This window comes from Chiloscyllium punctatum, chromosome 25, assembly GCF_047496795.1.
Source record: "Chiloscyllium punctatum isolate Juve2018m chromosome 25, sChiPun1.3, whole genome shotgun sequence".
NCBI lineage: Eukaryota > Metazoa > Chordata > Chondrichthyes > Orectolobiformes > Hemiscylliidae > Chiloscyllium > Chiloscyllium punctatum.
In genome coordinates this window covers 64,161,435-64,185,238 of record NC_092763.1, presented here as the reverse complement: position 1 = coordinate 64,185,238, position 23,804 = coordinate 64,161,435, and the positions used below count along the sequence as shown (strand labels likewise).

The window sequence follows — 23,804 nt, the reverse complement described above, 5'->3', positions numbered from 1 at the left end:
ACTACTGTTGCAGGCAATACGTTCCATGTCCCTATTACTCTGAGTAAAGAAACTCTCTCTGACATCTGTCCTATATCCATCACCCCTCAATTTAAAACTGTGTCCCCTCGTGCTTGCCACCTCCATCCGAGGAAAAAGGCTCTCACTGTCCATCCTATCTAACCCTCTGATTATTTTATATGTCGCAGCTGTCACCTCTCAACCTTCTTCTCTCTAACGAAAATAGTCTCAAGTCCCCCAGCCTTTCCTCGTAAGACCTTCCCTCCATATCAGGCAACATCCTAGTAAATTTCCTCTGAACCCTTTCCAAAGTTTCCACATCCTCCCTATAATGTGGTGACCAGAATATACGCAATACTCAAAATGTGGCTGCACCAGAGTTTTGTACAGCTGCAGCATGATCGCGTGGCTCCGAAATCCCTCCATCAATAAAAGCTAACACATGTATGCCTTCTTCACAACCATATCAACCTGGGTGGCAACTTCCAGGAATCTATGTACGTGGACAGCTTGTCTATTTATAGACCCTGATTAGAGTCAGTGCTGGAAAAGCACAGCAGTTCAGGCAACATCCGAGGAGCAGGAAAATCAATGTTTCGGGGATGAAGGGCTCTTGACAGAAACGTCGATTTTCCTGCTCCTCGGATGCTGCCTGACCTGCTGTGCTTTTCCAGCACCACTCTGATCTCCAGCATCTGCAGTCCTCATTTTTGCCTATTTATATACCTTGTCTATTTATCCTATCCATACTCTTATCCATTACTCTATTCATGCCTCTCATGATTTTATAAACCTCTATAAAGTTTAGCATCTGACGCTCCGGGAAAACAGCCCCAGGCTATTCAGCCTCTCCCTATTATTGTGTTTTTACCAACATATGACATTAATGAAGATGATAAAAGCTTCTAATTGATATATCATCAACATGATGTGAAATGTTAACAATATAGAAATATTTGTCATCTTGTGGAATCTGCTTTTCACTTGGTTGACTCCGAACCTTGTGGACATGTTTGTTCATGCACATTCTTAACATTTTCCTGGCTGCCAGTGTTACACCATCTTGTTGGTCACCTGATTTTTGGTCTGGGATCTGATTTAGTCTTTGAACACGTGCATGCTGGAAACATGCTCTGATATTCCTTTTTGCCTCTTGCTTTGCAAATATGAAAGGAAAGGCTGGACAGCTTTTGGCTGCATTTTTAAATCACCAGCAATAAACAACTGAAGGAAATAAATATTCATACTTTTTAATTGTCAATGATAAAGATGTTGGCTGTAGTGAACTCACCACATAGGGCACCTATACTTGGAGTACAACGGACAAGTTTCAAACTTTTTGCAATGAGTTTAGTTCAGCTCCACTGATCAAATACAAAAATGTTGTCATTCTGTACATTACAATCAGGGGATAGATGGTATTTCCACAAAGATAAAACTGAAGGAGCACAAATCAAATAGCAACTTCCAGATGGTTGAGTTTTACTGTACATCTGCCTAAAGTTGCTGATCCAAATGCACATAAACATCAGCAAATGCAGATATTTTGCAAAAAAAAAGGGCCAATATACCCCAGCTTATTACAGTAGTGCCTGTCTTTTGCATATTTGAAATAGTAAAATAAAACTAATTGTTTACATAAATAAGGACAAACTGTCCCATTATTCAACTGCAAAGCAAATTCTGAGATAATATCTTTAATTAAAAATCTTTTACAGACAGATTCTGCTTAAATTCATTAAGTAGTACTGCAGATACATTCATTAAAGAGAAAGACAAGGAAGAAAATTAATATGTATTCCCTAGTCTTTGACTGAAAATCCACACTCTAAACAGATAGTGCTGCTCCCTGTGATACAAGTAGAGGTTTATTTAAGTTAATTTGATATTTAATAAGCTATGGATAATGGTTATTTATTTTCCAAACCACTTGTTTCACTGTGGCTGAGCAGGTGTCTGACGAACCTGTTTTAAATGATTATTTAAAACTTGACATAGGCAGAACTACTTACAAAGGCAAAATCCAGGTCACCTTCCACAACGCTAATTAAGGAATATAAACCAGTATGCAATGGTGCCTTGTCTGGCATGTATTTTGTCTATATTCATCAATTCGGATGAAAAATCATTAACTCTGATACAAGAGAATTGGGATTACGAAGACATGGCTAGATTGTGACCAGGGATGGAACTGAGTAACCAGTTTTTAGGAAGGACAGCGGATGCAAAGAGGAAAAGGTAGGTAGGTAGTATGGCTGCTTAAAGAGGATATTAACAGAATTGTGTGCAAAGATATTAGCTCCAGTGAAGTGAAATCTGTACAGGTACAACTTTAAAAACACCAAGGACGAAAAAACAATAGTGGGATTGTACACAGACTCCCAAGCTATACTGGTAATTTTAGGGAAGCCATTAATCATGAAATTAGAGACACAAGCAATAACGGTCAACTGTAATCTGTGCCACTTTAATCTGCACATTGATTGGGCAAATCAAATTAATGACAATACCACTGAGGAACCAAATAGAGCAGAGGCCATCCTAGACTGGGTATTGTCTAAAGAGAAAAGGTATAATTGGCAATCTAGCTGTGTAAGGCCCCTTGAAGAAGAGTGACTATACCATGATAAAATTATTCAGTAAACTGGAAAGTGACATTGTTGATTCTAAGTGTAGGTCTTGAATCTAAATAGAGGAAATGTTGTTATGAGGCAGAAGCTGGCTATAATAAACTGAGGAGCATTACTTAGAGGGGTAATGGTGAAAAAACAATGGAAGTCATTTAAAGAATGCGTGGAGGAACTGGAACAATTGTTCATTCCTGGCTGACACTAAAATCCAAAGGGTAAATTGGCCAAATCATGGAATAAGACTTGATCCAAGGAAGGAGCATACAAGTTGGTGGAAAAAAAGTAGGAGAGACAAGGACTGACAAGAGTTCAGATTTCAGCAAAGGAGGACTAAGGGATTGACAAAGAGACGGAAAGAGAGAATGCAAGATTAAGCTTGCAGGGAACATACAAACTGATCGTAAAAGCTTCTATATGTAGGTAAAGAGAAAAAGATTAGTGAAGACAAATGTAGGTCCTTTACAATCAGACACAGGAAAAATTATAATAGGGAACGAAGAGGTGGCTTACCAATTCTGCACATATTTTGGTTCTGTTTTCACAAAGGACGACACAAGCAACGCCCCAAACATGTTGGGAAACACATGGTCTAATGAGAGCACGAAATTGAGGAAAATCCATATTAGTAGGGAAATAATGTTGATGAAATGGATGGGATTAAAAGCTGACAAACCCCACAGCCTGACAATTTACCAGCATACTTACAAATGGCCCTAGAAATAATGGATGCATTGGTGGTTACCTTTCAAGATACTACAGACTCTGGAACAATTCCTATGGATTAGAACTAATGAAACCTCTTCATTTAAAAAAAAACGAGGTACAGAGAAAACAAGGAATTATAAAGGAGTTAACCTGATGTCAGTCGTAGGGTAAATACTGGGGTCTGTCATAAAAGATTTAATAGCAGAGTACTTGGAAAGCAGTGACGGGATTGGAATAGAGTCAGCGTGGATTTGGGAAAGGGGGAAATCATGCTTGACAAATCTACTGGACTTTTGAGAGGAATTAACTAATGGAATTGATGACAGTGAGCTAGTGGATTGGTCTACATCATTCAGAAGGCGTTTGATGAGGTGCCATATCAGAGATTAGCATGTAAAACAAAAGTGCATGGGATTGGAGGTAGCATATGGACATGGATAAAGAAATGATTAACAAACAGGAAGTAACGAGTAGAAATAAGAGGAATAATAAGAAGTCATTTTCTGGATGGCAGACAGTGATTAGTAGGGTACGATAAAATCAATGCTTGGACCCCATCAATATGTATTAATCTCAATATTATGATTGAGATGAGGGATACAAATGTCTTATCTCCAATGTGAAGGTGACACAAAGCCAGATGGGAGGATGAGCTGTGAGGAGGATGCGAAGATGCATGGAGGAGGTTCAGAGTCATCACAATGTTGCCTGGGATGAAGAACTTTAGCTATGAAGAGAGACTGGATAAGTTCAGGTTGTTTTCTTTGGAGCAGAAAAGGTTGAGGAGGGACCTGACAGAGATGTATAAGACAACGAAAGATGTGGACAGAAAGCAGCTGTTGAAGGGATCAATAACAAGGGGGCACACTTTAAAAGGTGATAGAGACAGGAGCTTTCAAGGGCAGTTGCAGAAACAACTGTACCTACGATGATTAACATTAACATACAAAGAAATTTTCTAGAACGGTCTAAATTTTTTTTTATCTACAGCAGAAACACAACCAATGCCTCCTGGTAATGGTCCATGTCTTCACACAGGTTCCCAGTAATATTATCATCGACTGAACGCCAAAGAGGACAGTAATCTGCCCATCCCAAGATGGCTTCAGTGATTGATATGTAGGGCCACTCACAAACGTAGCATCATTTGTTGTATATAAGATCTGCTCCCTCCTGCAATCTGCATTAAAGGAAAATTGCCGCAATCAAACATTCCCAGAGATATCACCATTAAAACCATTACACCAGAGTAAAGCCGAATGAGTTCAACATTTTCCTCGGACTTTCCTTTTGTCTTCTGTCAGCAACAGACCTGGTCAGAAGTCTCATGATACCAAGCTATAGTCCAACAGGTTCATTTGAAATCCCAAGCTTTCGGGACGCCGCCCCACTTCATCTGATGAAGAGGCAATGCTCCGAAGGCTCGTGATTCAATTAAACCTGTTGGACTATAGCCTGGTGTCATGTGACTTCTGACCCTGTCCACCCCAATCCTACACCTGCACCTCCACAAAAGATACTGCTGAGGATTGTTATCTTATGGCAATATTAAGATGAGGAATTCATAGTACATAGGCAATTAAAGATGTAAACAGTGAAAATATTAATTAATTAATTAGCCACACATTGCCAATTTAAAAATGTTTCATTAAGTAAACGTTGGAGGAAATGGTAGCATTGAAGGACACCATCCATTGTGTAATGTGGCATAGCCATCACATGAAGTGGGACAGCAACCCCAAACTGGGCATCCAGGAGACACCATGGACCTGCCGCAAAAAAACGTCATCACAATCACCTATAAATGCATGACCCAACACATCCCTCACTCCTCATTCAACATCATCAAAATGAGAAACCGATCCTGAAATATTTGGAATGCCTTCAGCAATAGGAGAATCAGGACAGATGATGTAATTGACTCAGTGAAACTACTCCACATAGATACCTTCTTGCTGAACAGCAAAATAAACAATAGCCAGAAAAGAAAGGTTACACAAGTAATTGATCACAGACCACCACATCCACGCAAGAATGGTGGTGGAGAACTGAAACAGTGAACAGGAAGAGAAGGTGGCACCAGGAACGCCCCCATCTTCAATCACAGTGAAATCCAGCAAGTGCAAGTGAGAAGTTTTTTTGGGTTTTCAGTTAAAGCTATTGCAGATTTGCCCTCCTCCTGATTTCATGGCTGTCAAGGTCCAACCAACTTGGTTCACTCCACTTGAGACAATGCAGAGTAATGGCCTACACACTGCTCAGACAATAAGGGACTGCACGGTGGCTCGGTGGTTGGCACTGCTGCCTCACAGCACCAGGAACCCGGATTCGATTCCCACCTCGGGCGACGGTCTATGTGGAGTTTGCACATTCTCCCCGTGTCTGCGTGGGTTTTCTCCAGGTGCTCTGGTTTCCTCCAACAATCCAAAGATAGGTAGGTTAGGTGAATTGGCCATGTCGAATTGCCCATAGTGTCAAATGCATTAGTCAGGGGTAAATGTGGGGTAGGGGAATGGGTCTGGGTGGGTTGCTCTTGGGGGGGGGGGGGGGGGTGGGTCAGTGTGGACTTGTTGGGCCGAAGGGCCTGTTTCCATAGTGTAGGGAATCTAATCTAAGCATTGAAAACCTGTGTTCCCAGATTGACTTGTGTCATGCCCCTTACAAAGGAAGGTGCTTGTCAGAATCTAAATCAGCATAGCCACCACTTTTCTCCACGGTGATATTTTCTAATCAACAGATTCATTCAGAGGGGTTACTAAATGTCTCTGGAGCAGGTGGGACTTGAACCCAAGTCTCCTGGATCAGAGGTAAGGACGGTGCATCACCAAAGCCTTTTTCATTCTTTTTGGAAGCACCCTTGCCCTTCACCATGAAGTCAAGACTGGGCCTATTTGCTGATGGATTCAATGTTCAACTCCAGTTTTTAGATGAAATCTAGGCATATGTAAAAACATAGCACATTGGTGAGGCCGCTTCTGGAATACTGTGTCCAGTTCTGATTGCTCAGTTATAGGAAGGATATTATCAAGCTGGAGAGGGCCCAGAAGAGATTTACCACGATGTCGCTGGGTATGGAATGTTTGAGTTATGAAGAACAGGTGGGATAGGCTGGGACTATTTTCACTGCAGCGTAGGAGATTGAGGAGGTATTGGACAGAAGTTTATAAAATAATGAAAAAGTATTGATAAATGGTAGTTGTCTTTTCCCTAGGATGGGGATTTCGAGTCTAAGTGGCACATTTTTTTAAGGTGAGAGGAGAGAGATTTAAAAGCAGACATAAAGGCAATTTTTTTTTAAAACAGAGAGAGGGTGGTTCACGTGTGGAATGAATATCCTGAGAGAGTGGTGGATGCAGGTACAATTACAATGTTTAAAAGACATTTGGATAGATATAAGAATAAGGAAGATTTGGAGGGATATGGGCCAGGAGCAGGAAGGTGGGACTAGTTTAGCTTCGGATGATTCTGAGATTCCATATGCATCATTTATTATCCACTAATCACTAACACAAATTGAAGAAACCACACCCCCTCGCCAATCCCCAAAAATATTACTCTCGCTGAGGAGGCTACCATTGCTGAGTCCCCTACTATCAATGCCTCACTGTTGTCCACTGATCAGAAGCTTGACCAGTAGAACAGTTAACTCAGTATGATGGCAATGCAAGCAGAGGCTGAACTCTCTGCAACAAGTTACTTCTTCATTCCTCAAAATTCTTCTAGCATTCTGTATAACAGTTATCCTTCAAACAACATCACTAAAATTGTTGAACTGATCATTCATCATATTTCTGTTTGTAGATAGCACACAAATTGGCAGAAACATTAGTGAGTACAGTAAAAATAATTAGATGCACTGTGAAACACTGCTTCTGATGTGCACCATAGAAAATGAAAACTTTCTTTCAAGGTGCATTGCCTCTAAATACAGTGGAGGGATTAAATTTTTTTATTATGTTTCCTGAATTTGACATTCTTTATTGCAATAAATATTTTGTACAGAGCTTCATTATTCAGTAAATTTCACTATTATTTGCGGTTTCCACAATTGCAAAACAGGTTGGATCATACTGCACATCTTTTTACCTCTTTCAATCAATCACATTTGTATTAGAATTCTAGAATGTGTGGCTGTGATTTCTGTTGAAACTATAACAGTTCCTACAATGACCTAAAAGAAATTCTATAATAATGTATTATCCCATATTGTGATGTCTTCTATATGTAAGGACCATTTTTCTTTCAATAGGTAAAATAAGTGGCACAATTGAACTGTTATAGATGAGTTGCGTGGCCGAGCCACGTACTATCATGTCAAATCACAGGATAATATGCTTTTCACTTTATCAGAAATTCTGTTTTTAATAATAGATTTTCACTGGTGAAAGAATTTTGTTTATGTGTAGAAACAATCATACGCATAAAGGAAAATCAGCTCAAAAGGTTTCATGCAAGCAATGTAAAAGTCCTTGAGTATAAGACCTCAGAACGGGCCCAGCCTTTCCTGGAATGTTTAAGAATGAAAATCACAGAGCATAAATGTGACAAATTTGTTCTGAGGAAATTCATGTTAGTTAATTCACCCCGAAAAAGGAGAGCATTGAAATTGTCAAGTCCAGTGGCAACAATATCCTGACCGAGGGCGTCAGAAACAGATGAGCAAAGACGGGACAGAGACAGGCAACGTCATGGAGGCAGAAATAGCTGGTCTTTCTAATGGAACTGATACAGGCCTAGAAGCTCAGGTCGTTGGTCAAAAAGGTTGACATTGCAAACTACCCGGTGAAGGAGCAGCACTCCGAAAGCTAATACTTCCAGAGAAACCTGTTGCATTATAACCTGGTGTTGTGATTTTTAACTTTGTACAATCCATTTCAATGAGACAGAATTCTAGGAACAAGATAGAAGCAAAGGCAAGTTTGTTGCAGATGGTTTTGTCCTTCCCTGAGCAGGAGGGACAGCTTGGTTTGGAAAGCAAAGATTGGAACTAAGGCTCTTGTATAGAACATAGAACATAGAACAATACAGCACAGAACAGGCCCTTCGGTCCACGATGTTGTGCCGAACATTTGTCCTAGCTTAAGCACCTATCCAATTGCCGCTTAAAGGTCACCAATGATTCTGACTCAGCCACTCCCACAGGTAGCACATTCCATGCCCCCACCACTCTCTGGGTAAAGAATCTACCCCTGACATCCCCCCTATACCTTCCACTCTTCACCTTAAATTTATGTCCCCTTGTAACACTCTGTTGTACCCGGGGAAAAAGTTTCTGACTGTCTACTCTATCTATTCCTCTGATCATCTTATAAACCTCTATTAAGTCACCCCTCATCCTTCGCCATTCCACTGAGAAAAGGCCTAGCACTCTCAACCTATCCTCGTACGACCTATTCTCCATTCTAGGCAACATCCTGGTAAATCTTCTCTGCACCCTCTCCAAAGCTTCCACATCTTTCCTAAAATGAGGTGACCAGAACTGCACACAGTACTCCAAATGTGGCCTTACCAAGGTCCTGTACAGCTGCAACATCACCTCACGACTCTTGAATTCAATCCCTCTGCTAATGAACACTAATACACCATAGGCCTTCTTACAAGCTCTATCCACCTGAGTGGCAACTTTCAAAGAGCTATGAACATAGACCCCAAGATCCCTCTGCTCCTCCACCTTACTAAGAATCCTACCGTTAACACTGTATTCCACATTTTCATTTGTCCTTCCAAAATGGACAACCTCACACTTGACAGGGTTGAACTCCATCTGCCACTCCTCAGCCCAGCTCTGCATCATATCTAAGTCCCTTTGCAGCCGACAACAGCCCTCCTCACTATTCACAACTCCACCAATTCTTCGTATCGTCTGCAAATTTACTGACTCACCCTTTGACTCCCTCTTCCAAGTCATTAATAAAAATTACAAAACAGTGGAGGACCCAGAACTGATCCTTGCGGAACTCCACTTGTAACTGTGCTCCAGGCTGAATATTTACCATCTACCACCACTCTGACTTCGACCGGTTAGCCAGTTCTCTATCCAACTGGCCAAATTTCCCTCTATCCCATGCCTCCTGACTTTCCGCATAAGCCTATCATGGGGAACCTTATCAAATGCCTTACTAAAATCCATGTACACTACATCCACTGATCTACCCTCATCCACATGCTTGGTCACCTCCTCAAAAGAATTCAATAAGACTTGTAAGGCAAGACCTACCCCTCCCAAATCCGTGCTGGCTGTCCCTAATCAAGCAGTGTCTTTCCAGATACTCAAATCCTATCCCTCAGTACGCTTTCCATTACTTTGCCTACCACCGAAGAAAGACTAACTGGCCTGTAATTCCCAGGGTTATCCCTATTCCCTTTGTTGAACGGGGCGCAACATTCGCCACTCTCCAGTCCCCTGGTATCACCCCTGTTGACAGTGAAGACGAAAAGATCATTGCCAACGGCTCTGCAATTGCCTCTCTTGCTTCCCACATAATCCTAGGATATATCCCGTCAGGCCCGGGGGACTTGTCTATCAAGTTTTTCAAAATGCCCAACACATCTTCCTTCCTAACAAGTATCTCCTCTAGCTTACCAGTCCGTTTCATACTCTCCTCTTCAACAATATGGTCCCTCTAATTTTTAAATACTAATGGATGATCTCAAACTTAGTGGCAAAAAACATTCATCAGCTCTTCACTCCAGTAGTTTAAGGGAGAACAGCTGGTCAGAAGCGTAACCTTTTCTTTCTGCTTGAAGGTCTGCATATAAGTCAAAGTCAATACACCAGCCATCGATTGGTATGCACAGAACTTCCCAGAGGCTGCACAACTGCTGAGGGAACTTCAGTGGTCAGGGGAAAGAAGTTCAAAGAGGTGCGTTGTCGTGCAAAACTTGTGTGCTTAGTGTGTATTCCAGCCTCACAGTGAAGTTGTGAAATCGTGACCTAACTGGATGTGACCCAGCCAGATTTGGCCAGAATTGATAGAGCAGGTTACCCTTCTAAAAATAAAATCATTCTTGGGACGTGAAACACATGAATTAGAGGAGGCCACTCAGCCTTCTAGCCTGCTCTGCTAATCTGATTACTCCACAATCCAACCCTCCTCCTGATAACCTATCACAGCCTGATCAAGAGTTGTACTCTGCCTTAAAAATAGTGGAAGGCTCCACTTCCTCTGTCATTTGAGGAAGAGTGTTCCAAGGTCTCAGGACTCTCTAACAAGGGAAAAAAAAATATTTTTATCTATGCCTCAAAATCTCAAAACAGTCTCTCACTCGAGGAAATGTAAATTTCAGGGAAATAAATGTTGCCTTACCAGAGGCCAGCAGACTGTTTGCCAGTTTCCCCAGTTAGGAGCATTTCGTTTATACTTCCTTTTAAACAACTGGAATTGTACATTAAATGGCATATTCATTGTGTTTAATTATATGCAAATAAAATGCATTAATTGTTTATTTGAACTCAAGTGAAACCCCAATCACTTATTGAAAATAGGGTGTGGTTGCATTAGGAGATAATATTTCACACCGTAAATAAATTCAAAACAGAGTAAAGATTGGCTCCAGTGTTATCTTTTACCAATACTAACTCCAGGATGTAAAGCAGCAGGCCTTAGATAAGGCACTGAGTCTGTCTATTCCGCTTTCTGTTGTGGTGTCAGAACACAAATATATGAATCAGTTTGGTATAATCAGTAGCACAACCATGACATTGTTTTTTTCTGCAAGAGGTTAGATTTGTGAAAATTGAACATCTATGCTGCAGTCTATCTAGCAATCCAACAACTGCAGGAGACATTAACATTCAAAAGCATTAAAATATAGAAGTTAGCATTCTGGACTAAATTACCAGGAAAGGCCAAAGTTTAACTGCATTAAAGGACAGACTTGCTTCTGGAGAGAGGGAAGGATCCAAGAAACATGCTGCACAGGTGTAGACAGAAATACGCTACAAAAAAAAACTCCATTAACCAAGTGGCTTTTTCTTGTTTCAAAAGTATTTTTGTTTCACAAATTCATTTTACATGATATATTTATTTGTTAATATAAAATAAAAGAACGGTGGATGCTGAAGGTCTGAAACAAAAACAGAAATTGCTGGAGGAACTCAGCAGATCCGACAGTACCTGTGGAGAGAAAGCAGAGTTAACATTTCAGTGATCCTTCTTCAGAACACTGGGTTCTGAAGGAGGGTCACTGGACTCAAAATGTTAATTCTGCTTTCTCTCCACAGATGCTGCCAGTGCTGATGAGTTGCTCCAGCAGTTTCTGTTTATATTTCTTTGTGATCTCTTCTGCAATGCCTTCAAGCATTGTGGATCTTGTTTTACTGCCATCAACATTGAACACCCCATTGATCCAAATGAATTTCCTTCCAAGTCCTCCCTCCTCAAACTAAAGCACACTGTGTACTGCAGATTTGAAGCATAACCAGCTAGCAACACAGAGACCATGCAGGCGAAAGTGAGGACTACAGATGCTGGAGATCAGAATCAAGATTAGAGTGGTGCTGGAAAAGCACAGCAGGTCAGGCAGCATCCAAGGAGCAGGTATAGCGACGTTTCGGGCAGGTGCTCTTCATCAGGAATTCCTGAAGGGCTCTTGCCCGAAATGTCAATTTTTCTGCTCCTTGCATGCTGCCTGACCTGCTGTGCTTTTCCAGCACCACTCTAATCTTAACACAGAGACCATGTCAAGACCAGTTAAACTTTGCAATGAAGAAAAATCACAGTTGACCAAAAAGTACATAAAGATTCTAAGTCAGAAACAAATACTAGGAGATAGTAATAATTGGGATATATTTTAATTTTAAAATTATAGAATTCTGGAAAGAATAAGATAGAACACAACATGCAACAATTGATTTTTAAAAAATTTATTCACAGGATGAGGGCGTAGCTCTCTAGGCTAGCACTTATTGTCCAGCCCTAATTGCCCAGAGGGCAGTGGAGAGTCAACCACATTGCTGTGGATCGGGAGTCACATGTAGGCGAGAGAAGGTAAGGATGGTAGTTTCATTCCCTAAAGGACATTAGTGGCCCAAATGGGACTTTACAACAAAAGATACACTTCAAAAAAAAACTAGAGGCATCTGGCTTGGTGTAATATTCAGTTTTATAATATGCCTCTGAAGAACTTTGGGGTGTTTTGTTACATTTGTACAATTTAAATGGAAATGGTGCAGTTCGTTATGACAGCTCTCAGAAGACTATAATAATTACTAATAAATTCAATATAAAACAATTCTTGGCTGTGCTTCAAAGTACCAATCTTAATTGCTGTGGAATAAGATTGTATCCTTCTCCCAAACCTTGTCCACAGTGGCTGCTGCCTCACATGGCCATGGAGCAGGGTTCAATCCCACCCGACAACAGTGTAGAGTTTGCACATTCACCCAGTGTCTCCTCTTGTGCTCCGGTGTCCTCCCACAGTGCAAAGATGTGCAAGTTAGGTGGATTGCCATAGGAAGTGCTGGGTTTTGGGGACAGTGTGAGGGGTGGGTCTGGGTGGGACATTCTTTGGAGGGTCAGTGTTGGCTGAATGGCCTGCTTCTACACTATAGAGATTCTATGATTGAGAAGCTGTGTAGCTCTAGGGAGGTAAGACCACAATCCAAGGTCCATTACACGAGGGCTAAATGAAAATTATGGTGTCACTTCTAAGTGTTGTCATACACCTCCTATTGCACAATTGAAGTACTGCATGGATTTCTGCACATTGTTTGATCATCCTTTGAATTAAAATTATAGAACGCAGAAAGCCATTGCATTCATCATGTCTGCATCAGCTGAAAGAGCTGCTAATTAGATCCAAACCCCTCCAAGTTCTTTCCCCACAGTTTTTAACTATTTTCTTGCCAAAGAAATGCATAAATGAGAAAATTAAACAACATAGCCAGAATCATAACCTGATGTCTCAGCAGCTTAGCCAGTGACTGCTTGATCTGTAGCGGTTTTCTAATCAACCTGATCGAAAATGTTAGGACACACCTTGGAGCAGGTGAGAATTCAAACCTAGGACCCTAGCACATAACCACTGCACAAGGACCCTTTCTATCTTAGCTATTCAGATGCCCAGGTTGAACCACAATTAAAGGTATCTGCATTGAACTGGTGTGTGGCTGATTCTGGATTAGCGGTGCTGGAAGAGCACAGCAGTTCAGGCAGCATCCGAGAAGCAGTAAAAATCACATTTCGGGCAAAAGTCCTTCATCAGGAATATAGGCAGAGAGCCTGAAGGATGGAGAGATAAGCTAGAGGAGGGTGGGGTGGGGAGAAAGTAGCATAGAGTACAATAGGTGAGTGGGGGAAGGGATGAAGGTGCTAGGTTGGGGCGGTGGAGTGGATAGGTGGGAAAGAAGATAGGCAGGTAGGACAAGTCATGGGGACAGTGCTGAGCTGGAAGTTTGGAACTGGGGTGAGGTGGGGGAAGGGGAAATGAGGGAACTGTTGAAGTCCACATTGATGCCCTGGGGTTGAAGTGTTCTGAGGCGGAAGATGAGGCGTTCTTCCTCCAGGTGTCGGGTGGTGAGGGAGCGGCAGTGAAGAAGGCCCAGGACCTCAATGTCCTTGGCAGAGTGGGAGGGGAAAGTTGAAACGTTGGGCCACAGGGCGGTGTGGCTGATTGGTGCGGGTGTCCCGGAGATGTTCCCTAAAGCGCTCTGCTAGGAGGTGTCCAGTCTCCCCAATGTAGGGGAGACCGCATCGGGAGCAATGGATATAATAAATGGTATCGGTGGATGTGCAGGTAAAACTTTGATGGATGTGGAAGGCTGTGGCTGAGACTACTGCAACTAGCCTTGGTAATTCTGGATTAGATAAAGTTAGCTCACACTGTCCAATGACCTTTGCAACTACAAGCACTTACTCATCACAAGGATAGAGGATATATGTTGGTACACAAAAAATACACTGAATTTTCAAAGATAAGCACATATCATGTTCGAGAATGTCACATAAAGTCACTAGCACTGCAGAAAGCTCACAGATATTCGAGTTATGTTGATGAGAATTTCAGTTTCGGTCCAAGGAGGTCCAACACTTCTGAAGCTTCCAAAGGCAACAATCACAGAGTTTTACAGTGCAAACAGAGGCCACTCGATCCATTATGTCTGCACCAACTCTCAGAAAAGCTGCCTAACTAGTCCCAATTCTGCAGCTCTATCCCTGTAGCCCTTTAAATTAATCAATTTCAAGCTCTCTTCCGAAATCTTGTCTGGAATCCACCTCCACCACTCTCCCCATTCCTGGAACTCTGTTGCTACTTTTATAAAAGAATCTTATAGCACTGAAGGAAGACCCAAAGCCCATCACACCTGCCTTGTCTCTTTGGCAGAGCTTAAGTAATTTAGTCCCAAACCCTAACTTTCTTCCCATAACGCAAAATCTAAACATTGAACGTAATTTTGCACAAATCATTTGCAAAAATTTCCAAAATAAGACGTTTGAGAAGGGTTAAGGTGAATAATTTGAAAAGCAGTTTCTCTCTGCTACTTTCTAATACAGAAAGGAAAAGTAGGGGTAGGGTGTTCTTTCAGTGAACACAGGAACAAGATTAGATCATTCAATCCATTGAGCCTGCTTGGCCATTGCATTCAATCAGGACTCCAGAGCAAGACTCTAGGATGGTGTGTTGCCTCTCTGGTGCCAGGATCAAGGATGTGTCTGAGCAGGCACAGGGCATTCTGAAAGGGGAAGATGAGCAACCATAGGTCATGATCCATACAGGTACTAAAGACATAGGTTGGAAGAGAAAGATGAGGTCCTGCAAAGGAAACTTGGGGAGTTGGGTAGAAAGCTGAAAAGCAGGGCTTCTACAGTTGTAAATTAGAGATTACTCCCTGTACCACATGCTACTGAGGCCAGAAATAGGAAGATGATATAATTGAATACATGACAAAAGAGCTGCTGGTGGTTATGGCAGGTGGGTTCAAACATCTGGATCATTGGGATTTCTTCCAGGAGGGGACCTGTTCAAGGATGGTTTGCATCTAAACTGGAGGGACATCTTTGCAGGCAAGTTTATTAGTGTCCCTTGGAAGGGTTTAAACTAGTGAGGCAGGGGGGGTGGGAACCAGAGCAGTAGGTTAGCATGTGGAGTGATTGAGGAGAAGTTAGAGATTAAGTGAAGTAAGTCTAATCAGAAGAACAGGAATGGCCAGGTTAATAAACAGGGCTGGCCTGGCAGAGTGCTGTATAATTGTTTTAATGCAGGGAGTGTAACAGGAAGGAAGATGAGTTTAGAGCCATGGATTAGTATATGGGACTACAGAGTTGCATCAATTATAAAAACTTGGTTGAGAGAAGGGCAGGACTGGCAGTTCAATATTCCAGGGTACGAACGTTTCAGGCATAATAGAGAGGGATGGAAAAGGAGTGGGGAGTTGCATTTAATGATTAAGGAGAATGTCACAGCTGCACTAACAGAGGCTGTCTTGGAAGGCCCATCCAACAAGGCCGCATAGGTAGAACTCAGGAATAAGAAAGTTGCGCTCATTATGATGGGGTTATGCTAAAGGCCTCCCAATAGCCAGTGGGAGATAGAGGTATGTTATGTAGGCAGATCATGGAAAGATGTAAAAACATACAGCATTGCTGTATTGGCTAACTTTTAATTTTCCCAATATTGACTGGAAATCCCTTACTGCCAGGTGCTTAGATGGGGCAGAACTCGTTAGGGGCATCCAGGAGGGCTTCTTGAAACAATATGCAGATGATCCAATGAGAGAAGGGGCTGTAGTAGTGCTTACATCAGGGAATGGGTCTGGCCAGGTGACTAAAGATTTGGGAACAGTGATCATAATCCATAAGTTTTGTGACAGTTATGGGTAAGGATCAGACCAGTCCTCGGATGAACATTTTAAATTGGATGGTGGCGGAGGGGGGAGGCTAATTACAACAACATCAGGGAGGAACTAGAGAAATTACATTGGGGCAGCTGTTTGATAGTAACTCCACATCAGACTTGCGGGAGTCTTTTAAAGGCCAGTTGAACAGAGTTCAGAACCAGCATGTTCCAATGAGGATAAAAAACAAGGATGGCAAGATTTGAGAATCCTGGAGAACAAGAGATCTTGAAAGTTTAGTCAAACGATAAAAGGATGCATTTGTAAAGTTTAGGGAACTGAAATCAGACAAGGCCCTCGAGGCATAGAAAGGAAACAGGAAAGAATCTAAATAAGGAATTGGGAGGGATAAAAGGTGTCATGAAATGTACTTGACAAGTAGGCTTAAGGAGAATTCCACGGCATTTTTTACATTTATTAGGAGCAAGAGGGTAACCAGGGAAAGGGTGTGTCTGCTCAAGGACAAAGGAGAGAACTTATACATGGAGCCAAAGAAAGTCGATGAGGTCTTTAATGAGTACGTCATATCAGTATTCATCAAGGAGAAGGACAGGGACGATGGTCAGATTAGGGAGGGTAATGTTGATACTTTAGGCCATGTCAATATTAAGAAAGAGGAGGTGCTGGGCGTGTTGAAAAACATTCAGGTAGATTAGTCCCCATGGCCTGATAGAATCTATCCCAGAATACTGAAAGAGGTAAGGGAGGAGATTGCCAGCACCTTGACCGAGATCTTTTATCCATTGGCTATTCTGCAGTCTTTTAGCCTATGACATTCCTTGGTTTAAGATGGGCAATAGGGATAATCCATGAAATTATAGATTGGCGAGCCTTACTTCAATTGTAGGGAAATTGCTGGAAAAGGTTCTTATAGACAGGATTTACTCACAGTGCAAAAGTATAAACTGAAAGGACTAATTAGGGATAGTCAGCATGGCTTCATGTGGGGAAGTCTTGTCTCACATATGTAATTGAGTTTATTGACAACGTGATAAAGATGACTGATGAGAGTAGGGTAATGGATGTAGTCTACATGAACTTTACTAAAAGCATCTGACAAGTTCTCTCATGGTGGACTGGTCCCAGAAGATTAAGTCACATCAAATCCACAGTGAATTGGTAAGTCGGATACAAAATTGGCTTGGTCACAGAAGACAGTGGGTAGTTGTGGAAGTGCATTTTTCTGACTGGACATCTATGACCAGTGATGTTCCGCAAGGATCATTGCTGGGACCTCTTGTGTATAAATAAATCAAAATGATTTGGATGAAAATCTAGATGGTCTGAATTATTAAGTTTGCAGACAACATGAGAATTGTTGGATTGTGGATAATGAGGAAGGTAGTCAAGGAATCAGCTGGATAGTTGGATGGCATTTGATCTGATCAACATGTATTTTGGGGTTCAAATGCAAGGGGAAAGTATAGAGTAAAAGGCAGAACCCTTACATGCACTGATAAACAGAGGGATCTTGGGATAGAAGTTCATAGCTCCCTGAAACACAAGTGGATAAGGTGATAAAAGAAGGCATACAGCATTCTTGCCTTCATCGGTCAAGGCATTGAATATAAAAGCTAACAAGTCGTGTCAAGCTGTATAAGGCTTTAGTTAGGTAATGATTTGGAGGTGCTGGTGTTGGACTGGGGTGTACAAAGTTAAAAATCACACAACGCCAGGTTATAGTTCAACACTGGCTTTCAGAGCGCTGCTCCTCCATCAGGTGGTTGAGCAGCGGTCCGAAAGTTACTGCTTCCAAATAAGCGCATTGGACTATAACCTAGTATTGTGTGATTTTTAATTTAGTTAGGCCACATTTAGATGACAATTCGTTTTGCTATGACGTGCATTTCTTCAGCACAAATTAGCTATAACGCGATTGAAGAATTTAGACCATTATTTGTAGAATGCGAACTTTCCTTACCTGTATTGGCTTTAACACAATTTCCACCCCATTGGTTTAAATGGTGCTGCTAATATGTGAGTTTCTTATAAAGCTCGATTGCACAGGTACTGAACAACCGCATTATATCGAAACCAACTTTACTGTGTACAGTTCTGCTTGCCACACCTTTGAAAGGATGTGGAGGCTTTGGAGAGAGTGCAAAAGAGATTTATCAGGATGTTGTCAGGATTGGAGTGTATTGGCTATATGGAGAGGTTGGACAAACTTGGATTGTTTCCGCTGGAGTGATGGCAGCTGAGGGGGCGACCTGATAGAAGTATATAAAGTTATGAGAGGAAGAATACGGTAGTTGGAGGCTTCTTCTCAGGGTTGACATGTAAAATACCAGAGTGCATAGGTTTAAGGTAAGAGGGGGAAAGTTTCAAGGATGTGTGAGACAAATATCTTTTATACAGACAATGGTAGGTGCCTGGAACTTGCAGCAGTGGTAGAAGTAGATACGATAGCAATGTTTAAGAGGCATTTAGACAGACACATAAACAGGCAGGGAATAGAGGAATATGGACCATGTGCAGGCAGATGAGACTCAATTAGATTGGCATCATAGTTGGGGCAGACATGGTGACCGAGGGGCCTGTTCCTAATGTTGTACTGTTCCATATTCTCAAATTATCATTTTAATGTCACTTTCTCACATCATCTCCATATCCGTTTATAACTTCAGTCCAGAAATTTACCAATTTCTGTCCTGACCCGCTGAATAATCAAATTTCAACAACCCTCTAGGGTAAAAAAACTCCAAAACTTCCCCATCCTCTACATGAAGAAATTTCTCCTCATCGCAGTCTTAGATGGTCTGCCCCTTATTCTAAGATTATGTCCATTAATTTTAGACTCAGCAACCAAGGGAAACATCCCACCTACATCTACCTCAGGCCCTATAATAATTGTTTCAATGAGGTCATTCCTCATTCTTTGAAACTCTAGAGAGTACAGACCCAGTTTCCTCAATCTCTCCACACAAAACAATTCTACCATCCCAGGGATTAATCTGGTGAACCTCTGTTGCACATGCTCCATGGCAAGTATATCCTTCCTTCAGTAAAATAACCAAAACTTAAAGTAAACAATACTACAGTGAGGTCTCACCAAGGCTTTGGATTCAACAGCAGCAAGACATCTTTCCATCCACACATAAATCCCCTTGAGATGGAGGCAACGTGGAAATGCCTTCCTAATTGCTTACTACATATGCATGTTAGCTTTTAGTGACATATGAACAAGGACACTATGCCCCTTTCACTCCCACACTTCCAACTTTTCAATACATCAGACAATATTCTGTCTGCTTCTTTTTATCAGAGAAAATAACTTCACACTTATTCACATTATATTCCATCTGCCACATTCAAGCCAAAGTCCTCTTGAAGCCTCCTTGCAATCTTCCCATAAAATGCATCCCCCCTGAAAATGATCTGTTTTCTCCTACTTTTTACCCGTTAACCAATCCTTAATCCATACTAGTATATTGCTCACAATCTCACACACTTCAATCTTAATAACTCCTTCCAAGACCTTCTGCGAAAAAAAAACACATCCACTGGTTCTCCTCTACTAAGTAACTTCCTCAAACAACTAACAAGTTTGTCAAATATGATTTCCTTCTCATCAATCCACGATCTTTTCCGACTTTATCATTCCTTTCTGAATGTCCAGTTATCACTTCCTTTATACTTAAATGAAGGAATGCTACTAGCTCTTCTAATACCAGAATTCATGGTATTAGCCTATGGCATTGTGTTTGCAGATATTTGGTTACAGCATGGCGTAATACACTGGCTGTCAACCAAATACTTGGAGCTTGCACATCAATAAAAGAAAACAGATTGTCAATGTGCAAACAGATGTTTTCTTCCTGTTCAGTGAGTATATTTCCTCATTTGAAGCATACACAACCAAAAACATTCAGTACATATAAAAAGGTCTGTTTCAAAATCTACTAAATAAAATGTCAAAAGATTAAATCTTATTGGTGAGGGGGCAGGATATGCATAAGATATGCCCCAAGTTATTGATAGATGGTTCACAGCTCCAAGAGAATCCAGGGGAGAGATCCCAGGAATTCCAAGAGGTTGTTAAGTCTGCTCTACTGTCAAACATGCCATGTGCCTTAAATATGGGATCTCAGAATTCTCCATCTCTGCATGTGTTCGGCGACCTAATTCTGTTACATACATACTAACAAAAATGTTCTCCACAATAGAGACAGCATTCCTTTTGAAGTCAGAATAAACTTACAGATGTTACTGGAATTGTATCAATATTTGATAAGCCCTGTTCTAGAAAATAAATTACCTGCAGAGCATGCCCATTTCTGAACTTAACTTCACATCACTCCATATTAAGCATAGACAGAATCAAGTTTGGCTGTAAAACTCCTTGCAGCTGAAAGGTCTGCCAGTACTCACTGTCAATGGTGACACATGAAAAATGACCATTTTGCTGAGGTACCAGAGAGTACAAGACACCCATTTCAGGGCAAGAGTCAATACCTTTAGGAGAGATGGGGGAGAGAACTGAGAGGAATACATATGTGTCTTTTCCACAATTAAAGAAAATCAAATATCTCACCTATGTCAAATATGGGTTTTAACGTAATTGCACAAGCAGCTTTATGAACACTCAAAACAGACTGACAACAGGTGACTTGCTCCCTGATGCTTTACAAAGTATGCTCAGTACTAGAAGAGATACAACATTGTTTGATGCAGATCAAAATGTTAACGTTCATTGCAACATACCATATTTATGGTTCTCTCCACTTTGTCCTGACTCCCTGACTGCATTCCACTTCCCACCTCGCCAATCCCCTCACTCTTTATGCTCATGTGTTCTACCTCACCCGATTATGGCCTCTCGTCTCACTACAGAGTTCAGAACGTGAACAAATACATGTCAGTGCTCAATCGTTTTAATGAATTCCAAAGGTGCTGTATCACAAATTATGTTAAGCCATAATTAAAAAACCTGGTTTAAACATATTTGAAAAACAGAAGGTCAATCAAACTATATTTCTCAAAATAGATGTAATTTTTTTAAAAATACACAAAATGTTATTGGTATTACCACTGGACTACACCATGCCACTTTATATTCCAGTTAAAGCAGTTAATAGAACTAGGAATTTTCAACAGGTTTTTGTTTCAGCAAATGGTATTTCACCTGAAATAAAATTCAACCAACATGCCACAATCGGTATTTCAAGAACTGTAGACATACCAACATGCAAAAAAAAATCACAGGACAGAAGAGGCAAAACTGGATAAGCTATAAGTTCTTGGCAAAACAAAATAGCGTAAATTCTAGTGCACATCTCATATGATTTTTTCAAATTACTGGCACATCCTACATTCTTTAAATGAGTAAACCTAAAGCTCAAAATGCACCTTACAAATCTTGACTTTGCAACAGATGATTACAGAAAAACAGAATTCATAACAGCATTCACAGTTCAGTTTTACACAAATGCATATCATTTAACAATTCTTCTTAAAAAAAACTATTAACTGCATGACATTTGATTTGAACACAAACAGAATGAAAGAAAATGTTACTGTTGTCCAGAGAAGTATGACTTCAACATTCATACTGTGCATGAGTCAATGTTGGAATGATATTGCTTTTAACAGAAGCAATACATTTTTAAAAGGGTAAATATTACTGAATTTCTAAAGGATATAGTAAACAGGCTTTGAACATCTGGCATGGTTTCATGCAAAATGAAAGGGTACTATTTCCTACATCAACCAGATTTGTGGTCTTTGTTTCCACGCTGTAGACAACGTGTTCTTTTCTAGATGTGCAAATTAATGATTGCTATACTCTACATTAAAAAACACTTACAGGATTTTTTTATGTGCTAACTACAGTAACCTGTCATTCTTGGGTTTTCCCCTCCCCCAACCTGCAGCAACAGACTGGGGGGGGGGGGGGGGGTTAGAATACAATGGGCTGTTTTAATTTAATTAGAATGGCTGTCACTATTTCTGAAAATATTTTCTTGGCAAACTGAAACTCATTAATGGCCCAATAAATCAGTGATATGCAGATTTATTGTCTATTCCCAGATCTCACATTAAAACTCCATTACAGACTACAGCACTAATTTACTATAGGATATGTTTCCACATTTCCTTTTTTTAAGCCACCCTTTCACACACCCCATTCATATCTGCTGTAGGCCATCCACTACACTACTAAAGCAAACGTAACCTACACACACACGCTGCAGTTGCAAATTAATCGCTTCTAAAAGAGAAAGCATGTCGAAAGGGAAAGCTGCTGCATTTTGTCGTGTGGGGAAAAGACACCTTTCATTCCGGTTGCAAAAAAAAACACTTGATTGCTACAATTGGCATCTCCACACAGTCACTCTCACAGGCCTGAACATGTAACCCTTATTGAAGGATCCACTCCGCTGTAACAAAGATTGCTACAATGTTAAATGCAGAAGGGAAGGTGAAAACACAGGGAAACCGCTGATAGCTACACAGAAATGATAAACCAGAAGAGAGCTGCCATACCTGTAGATCCGAATGCAGCATTCCCACTAGCAGGGTGCAGTGTGTGTGCTTTTTTTTGGGGGGGGGGGGGTGGGGGGGATCTGTCTGTGAGAGGAGGGGGAAGGCCTATGGCACTGTCCAAGCTCCAGTTTTTCTCTTCTTCCACGCCTGGTTTTTCCAGTGCAGGTGTCGCGCCTCTCTCTCTCTCTCTCTCCGATGCAGGAAAGGCTTTTCCCAAACCCACCCCCTTCTTCTGTACCCCCACCCCTCCTCCCTCTCTTCCTTTCTTACATCTTTTCCTTTCACGCGGCGCCAAGACAAATACACAGCACACACATCAGGGGTGAGGGAAAAATAATATACAATTAAATATATTTAACCATTTAATGCACTGCCTCGGATTTGCTCTCTCTTCCTTTTAAAGAAAAAGCACTAATTTGATGTGGCTTGCAAAAAAATAAAATTTGTTCAAGGAATTGGGAATTTTTTTTGAGGGGGTAAGGGTCTTGTTGATTATCCATAGATGAAGCTATCTGCACCCTTCCCCTCCCCCGAGCTGCTAGTTGCTGATTGTCAGCTGGAGCCCCAATGCCATTGTTTCCAACCTCTGCCGCGCCGCTCCTTGAAACCCGGAGCGCGTGCACGGCGCGGCGCGCGCTCCTCTCATGCGCGTGCTGTCTGGGCTCTTTGTGACCCCCTACCACCACTACCACCTGCGCGCGCGCGCCCCCACCCACCTGTGGTCCTCGCCTCTTCTCCCTCACCACCTCTTCCCCCCCCGCGCCAGGTAAGTTGCAGTCTTTTCCTCCTACTACCACCCATTCCACACGCCGAGTCTCATGAAAGGCAAACCTGCATTTATATAGCGCTTTTTCATCACCATTACTCCCTCCCAAAAAAAACTTTACCCAAAAAACTAATTCAGTTGGCTGGAAAGTTATTGTTGAAATACAAGAAACACGGTTGCAGTGACGTTACACAAACAGCAGTCCCTAGATCATTTACGTTTTTATGTGTATTGATTAAACAATAAATACTGTTCAGGTCACTAGAGACAATGTTTCTCAAAATAGTGCCACAGGTCTTTTAAATCTACCTAAGCAGACAGATGAGGGTCTCAGTTTAATACTGAGCACCTCTAACAAACAGTATTCAATGTAGAGTCCAGC

General features: G+C 41.4%; 1 protein-coding gene across 5 annotated transcripts in view; it reads right to left on the bottom strand.

The window, feature by feature from the left end:
* Nucleotides 1–22,841, bottom strand: part of nexmifb (neurite extension and migration factor b) — a 314,997-nt gene extending 292,156 nt beyond the window's left edge. For 4 of the 5 annotated variants that reach the window (XM_072595427.1, XM_072595426.1, XM_072595431.1 and 1 more), the window contains exon 1: nt 22,657–22,841. The gene's annotated coding sequence lies outside the window, so the exon portion shown is untranslated. Of the gene's footprint in view, nt 1–20,874; nt 20,998–22,656 lie in introns of all 5 variants that reach the window. The other variant, XM_072595429.1, reaches the window with a different exon arrangement.
* Nucleotides 22,842–23,804: the final 963 nt, after the last annotated feature.